Raw genomic sequence first — 6,303 nt, forward strand, 5'->3', positions numbered from 1 at the left:
TATTAGCAACATGCTAACCAGCTAACTGTGAGGAAATGCATATTACTATAGAGATCTATCAATGATTTAGACTTAACAAACGAATGGAAATTAATATACAGTTAATACATGTTTATATTTAAAGGTAAAACATGCTAATATGTGTACTGTTGATGCCGTTGCCATCAGACACCAATATCTGTGTTAAGCTCGTTGCTGTGATAACGTCAACGCGGCCGCCATGTTGGTCCTGGCAAGACTGATCCGTACAAACCAGTAAACGATAGGGCTGTGTTTTTCTTAAATAAAACGCACAATTAGCCTTCGCATTTCTCGGTCAGGTTCAAGGAATCATTTTTTTTTCCAATAATATATATGATCTGTGTCCACTACAAAACAAAATAAGTTTTGTTCACAGTGATTAGAACGTAAATAACAAAAACTTGTAAAAACAATCCTATATTTTATTTAATACTGTAGCAAATTAACCAGGAGTAGGACCACTACAAAAATCCCCACATCAATAACCTGCAGTAGTGAGGATTTCATTAACTTTTTTAATAACAAAATCATAAACATTAGGGGAAAAAATTCAGGCTTTAAAATCAGGCAATTTCATTGATGCAGATAATAAACTAACCATATCAGATCAGAACCTAAAATAATTTTCAGCAAAATCATCAATCTGTAAACTAGATCCTATACCAACACATTTTTTCAAGCAGAAAGTACCAGCATTAACAGATCCCCTGTTGAACAACTATTCACTCAGCATGCGGTATGTTCCAAAACCTTTTAAATTAGCAGTTATTACACCCCTTATTAAGAAGCCTGACGTTGACCCATGTCAGCTGTCCCATTATAGGCCGATATTAAACCTTGCCTTTTTCTCTAAGATCCTGGAAAAGATAGTAGCATAGCTATGTACATATCTACATAGTAATAGCATACACAAACTGTATCAATCAGGATGTCATCATAGCACAGAGACAGCACATGTTAAAGTAGTAGGTGACTTACTATTGGCCTCTGATCAGGGTTGTGTCTCTTTGCTTGTACTACTTGACTTAACTTTTGACACCATCAATCATAGTATTCTCCTACATAGATTAGAAAAGGTAGTAGGAAGAAAGGGAACGCCCCTGATCGTTATCAGTTTCTTTAAATAGTTACTATTCTGCATGTTCTAATGTAATGTTTGGTGTTCCACAGGGTTCAATTTTAGAACCACTGTACCACTTTTTTCTTTTTACATGCTTCCTCTGGGCAACATAATTTGTAAGCATTGTATTAGTTTTCATTGTCATACTGATGAAAAACAGTTATATGTCTCAGCAAAGCCAGATTGTTCAACTAGGTGCATAAACAAGCTTCAGTTAGTTCAGAATGCAACAGCGAGAGTCCTCACTAGAACCAGAAGATACGAGCACATCACCCCTATCTTATCCACACCGCATTGGCTTCCAGTAAAATTTTGCATAAATTTTAAAGTACTATTTTTAACATATAAAGCATTGAATGGTCTCGTGCTGCAGTACCTGTGTGAATTGCTAGTGTCTTGCGATCCGCCGCGCTTATTTCGATCAAAGGATGCAGACTGCTTGTCAGTACTTTAGATTATGAAAACTACAGCAGGGGGCAGATCTTTTTCTTACAAAGCCCCAAAGTTATGGAATAGCCTTCCAATTAATGTTCAGGACTCTGCAATTAGCCTTCTGGTAAACTGGTATGTTTAGATGCTGTCTTCCCCACTCTCATTGATCACTCAGGTTTGTTGACAGTGGAGTGACTGGTTGCTTTACATTCCAGGGAGCCCTCATGTCTGTGTTTCCTTCTGGCTCTCCCTTTTAGTTATGTTGTTATAGTTAGTCCTGCCGGAGTCCCTGCTTGCACTCTGCACTACTAAAAATATACATTCACCTTATACATTTTGTGATTGTCACCATACCTAACTGTTGCTTCTCCGCTCCTCTCTTCTCTTTCTCTTTCTCTCTCTCTACCTGTTCTTCTCTGTCAAGCTACATATGCTGCTCATGAGCTGCCAACAATCCAGACCCCCCTCTACCCTCTGGACCTGTTTGAGTCATCCTGGTGCCGTGCTTCTAGTTGAAGATCTCATTGCATGGAGGCCCTGTGTGGTCTACTTGGGCATGTGGTGACTGGGGACAGCTTCACTTTATCATGATTTACCAGCTGTTCTCTGAGGACTGCATTTGCTTCATAATCAGGACTGGAATTTTATCATCGTCGCCCTCAGCTTGCTCATCAGGCACAATCTAATAATTTTAACTCGTACACATTTTTCACATTTACACATATCCATATTCTTCCTCTGAATCTGTAAAGCAGCTTGCGACAGAAAACAAGCTCTTTACAAATAAAATTGAATTGATTTGAGTGGAGGTTATGAGGTGGTATCAAAAAGTTTAAAGACTCATTTTGTAATATGACCACGTCCGTTACGCAGAAAAAAACATCACGTTGAATTTTGCCAAGAACTTCATCAGCATGCCATGGATGATTCGTCCTTTATGTCGAGGATCATTACAGGTGACGAAACTTGGGTACGACTATGAGACGAAGCAACAGTCTTCAAAGTGGAACAGCCCATGACCGAAAAAGGCGAGGTAGGTCTGCAGCACAACCAAGTGCGCAACTCATTATCTTTTTTCGCCCCTAGGGCCAGACCGTCAATAGCAAATTCCATTGGCAGAGTTTAAAGTATCTGAGGGAAAACGTATGATAAAATCGATCAGATCTGTGGTGCGCAAATCTCAAAACTTTTTGATATCCCCATGTACTTAGAATCGCCTGGCAAATAAGAAGTTGCCCATTCTAATATTTTGTTGGCTTGCCTTTATCTTTGAATACGGTATGCATTTACCATGAATTTGTTTAAACAATTTCATGCTTCTCCCAACATTAATTTCCATCAAGAAAAAATCTTGATTGATGACGGTATTGATTGTTTTTCCTCCCACAACTCCAAAAAGTCTTCTCCAACATGCTGAAAGACTTTTGAAAGCGGTAATAATAATTCCTCATGCTTCCACTACGAATGCATCAGTGGCTTTACTTTTCACTTTAATTTTTATCTGTTCATTTTTATTTGTGTTACCTATACTTTATCACTGCCAACAACAAATTCTGTTTTTAAGTATGAATCCCTATAAAATGCCTTGCCCTTCCCTTACTCCCCCTAATTATGTCATCCATCTGCCAAACAATGGCATACATTGCAAAACAATTATTCTTTACAATTTATCCTTTCATTCTTTACAATTTACTGGCAAGTGTGAAAGCTTGCCTGGCAGGATGGGGACCCAAAAGGCATTGTTTTAAACCAGTGATGTCATTTTCATCCTTAATCTGCAGCAGATGTTATTTCTTCTGATTAGCACTGTCACCTTGGACCCTAGGGTCTGGGTTTGTTTCTCGCCTTGGGTCTGTGTGCATGGAGTTTGCATGTTCTCTCCATGCTTGGTGGATTTCCTCCAAGTACTCCAGTTTCCTCCCACAGTCCAAAGAGATGCAAATTAGGCTACTTGGCTTTCCCAAATTATTCATAGTGTCTGTGTGTGCGTGTGCTGCAAGATGGATTGGCACCCCGTCCAGAGTGTATCCAGCCTTGTTCCCAAAGTTTCCTTGGAAAAGGCACCAGGCCCAATGCGACTAGATGAGCAAAATAGAAAATATTATAATCATTATTCATTATATGTTTTGTCAATGGTGCATTTAATGCTTGGTTGTGAACAAAATTGCATTGGGTACAAAGTCTACCAGGCTACTCCAGTTGCTCTGACTCCTTCACTACCCTCATGTTGAGCATATTCATCCTAAAAAAACTTTTTTTTTTCAGCTAAACAATGTTTGAGGCTGCGTACTACCACATCAGCAGAAGTGGGAAGGGCTACTGTGTAGGACAACTTTCTCACGCACACACACACACTAACGGAATCACTGCTGTCTAACAGAGAAGCTCCTGTAGGCTCACTAGAAGGAGGAACCTGGACCACAAATGCTGTCTGCTGACTCACATTCTTCGATGATTCTATTCAAGCTGTTTTTTTCAACGAGCGCTGTTCCTACTCTGTGCCATAACACCAATGCTCAGGCTGCCAAAGCAACTGCAAAAGGACGCAAATATAAATGGACAGACATCAGCATCACTGAGATGTACCACTACATTGGGATCATATTTTACATGGCCATGGTGAAGTTGTCCTCCATTACAGACTACTGGAGAGAGAACAGTATTTTCACAGTACCTTTTCCAGCTACTGTTATGTCAAGGGACAGATACTGGATGATATCTAGGAACGTGCACATGAGTCACCCAGATGCAAACAAGGAGAATGACAGGAGGAGAGGCACATCCGAACACGATTGTCTGTTCAGGGTTAGACCTCTTATGGACACTATCCGTCATGCTTGCAAATCTATCATCCTAAAAGAAATTTAGCTGTGGATGAGAGAATGGTGGCATGCAAAGCACGCACATGAATGACAGTACATGAAAGCCAAGCAAACTAAGTGGGGATTTAAGTTGTTTGTTCTTGCTGATTCTTTAAATGGGTACACTACAATGACATTTCGTTGTCCTGCACCTGTGACCGCGTACAACCAGCACATGGGGGGCGTTGATCTCTCTGGTCAGCTATTACAGTACTACACTGCACAGCACAAAACAATGAAGTGGTGCAGAAAGATTTTTGTACACTTCTTGGACATTGCTGCCACCAATGCTTTCATTGTGCATAAAGAACTATATGGTAACCTGTCCCATAACGAGTTTATGGAACAACTTATCAAAGAGCTTTGTGGTGTCTCACAGGAAGTAGCACCAGAATTGACAAGTAATAATTGGCCTTCGGTTCCGCCCCTCTGATCCCGGCCTTTTTCTGCTTCAGACCAGTACAGTATGTGAGTAGTTTTGGCAGTTCGCCTTGTCTGTTTGTTTCTAGGAACTTTTAATGATGTACACAATCTGCTTTTTCTACATGTTACATTCACACTCTAACCAGACAGAGAAGCCAGCGGCTAACTTAAGGAACTTTGAAATAAAATCGATTTATTATGTAAGTTATCTAGATGGATAGAATATAACTTTACTGTAATTGTTTTTGTTATTGTTTTTCAGGAATTTCTGAAAAATCATCTCTTCATCGTCGCAGTTTTAACAATTTAGTTTTGATAAAATGGTTAGTACTAGTTCCAGAAGCTGAGTTGATCTTGGATGCCAGAGACATTGCCACTAGTGGTCTCAGGTTATGTGCTCATTGCAAAGCAGTGCATGGCAAGCGGCAAAAAACACCTTGGAAATGCCAGGCATGCAATGTTTCCCTGTGTCTTCAGTTGAATATAAACTGCTTTCAAGAGTGGCACAGGGAACTATACAAACCTTTATTTACCTAAACCTAAACCTATATTTACCCTGAATGTTATTTGCACTTTTTGTTTATTTTGAACTGTTCCTGTAATTTTTGCTAAGTTATTCTAAATAAACCACAAACAAAGAAATTTGTTTCTGTTCTCAAATTATTTACTTGTAGCACTTTCCCCTGTCCCATACCTGCCTGTAAGGGGTAATTATACGGCTCATTATGTGGGCCTTTGTCTTCCCTGGTGTAAATACAGCATTATTCATGATCATTCACACGTCCTCGCATATGGCCTTTCTAAACAAAAAGTGTCTTAGAAAATTTAAATGAATGTAAAATGAGTGAGCGAGGTGATTGTCACATCAGTTTGAAGTAAAACCTCTACACTAAAAGATCCAGGTCAGAAAAGTCTTGTACACAAATGTCATGAATGTGTTTTGTAGTCTTATTTCATTGACTTATTTTTTTGTTGTTTTCAATAACCATGCATAACTGTTTTTTCTCCAGTATACAAACTTGTACATATGTGCTGTTCATATATTATTGTAGCCCAGTTTGTGCTGAATACAAGGTTATCAGACTTTAGACATTTATATGTTTATAAGTAACTGAAAAATACACAAATGGCAGGACATGGAGTGGCTCCAAAACACCTTCACACTCCTAAGGGTTAATAACATAATTTGGATCTTTGTGTGTCTTTGTATGTCATATCCTCAAACACTTGCAAAAAGGAGCAAGTGTTTGAGGATATGACATAAAAATATTTACCCTGACAGCCTTTTGTGGAGGCTTATTATTGCACCTTACCAAGAAACACATTTTTCAATGAATAATGATTTGGCTTTAAACAAAGTGGCATGGCAGCTGTCAGTCCATTCATGTCACATGATAATATTTGATCTTTCTTTTACATGCCCTGGCTAACAGAGTTGTTGTTGCC

The 6,303-nt window shown here is 39.1% G+C and overlaps 1 long non-coding RNA gene across 1 annotated transcript; it reads left to right on the forward strand.

The window, feature by feature from the left end:
* Nucleotides 1–312: 312 nt before the first annotated feature.
* Nucleotides 313–5,022, forward strand: LOC128508049 (uncharacterized). The gene is made up of 3 exons (XR_008355856.1): nt 313–757; nt 1,998–2,606; nt 3,839–5,022. It is a non-coding gene; the product is annotated as an uncharacterized LOC128508049 (long non-coding RNA).
* The last annotated feature ends 1,281 nt before the right edge of the window (nt 5,023–6,303 follow it).

The sequence above is a fragment of the Clarias gariepinus genome, chromosome 2 (genome assembly GCF_024256425.1).
Source record: "Clarias gariepinus isolate MV-2021 ecotype Netherlands chromosome 2, CGAR_prim_01v2, whole genome shotgun sequence".
NCBI lineage: Eukaryota > Metazoa > Chordata > Actinopteri > Siluriformes > Clariidae > Clarias > Clarias gariepinus.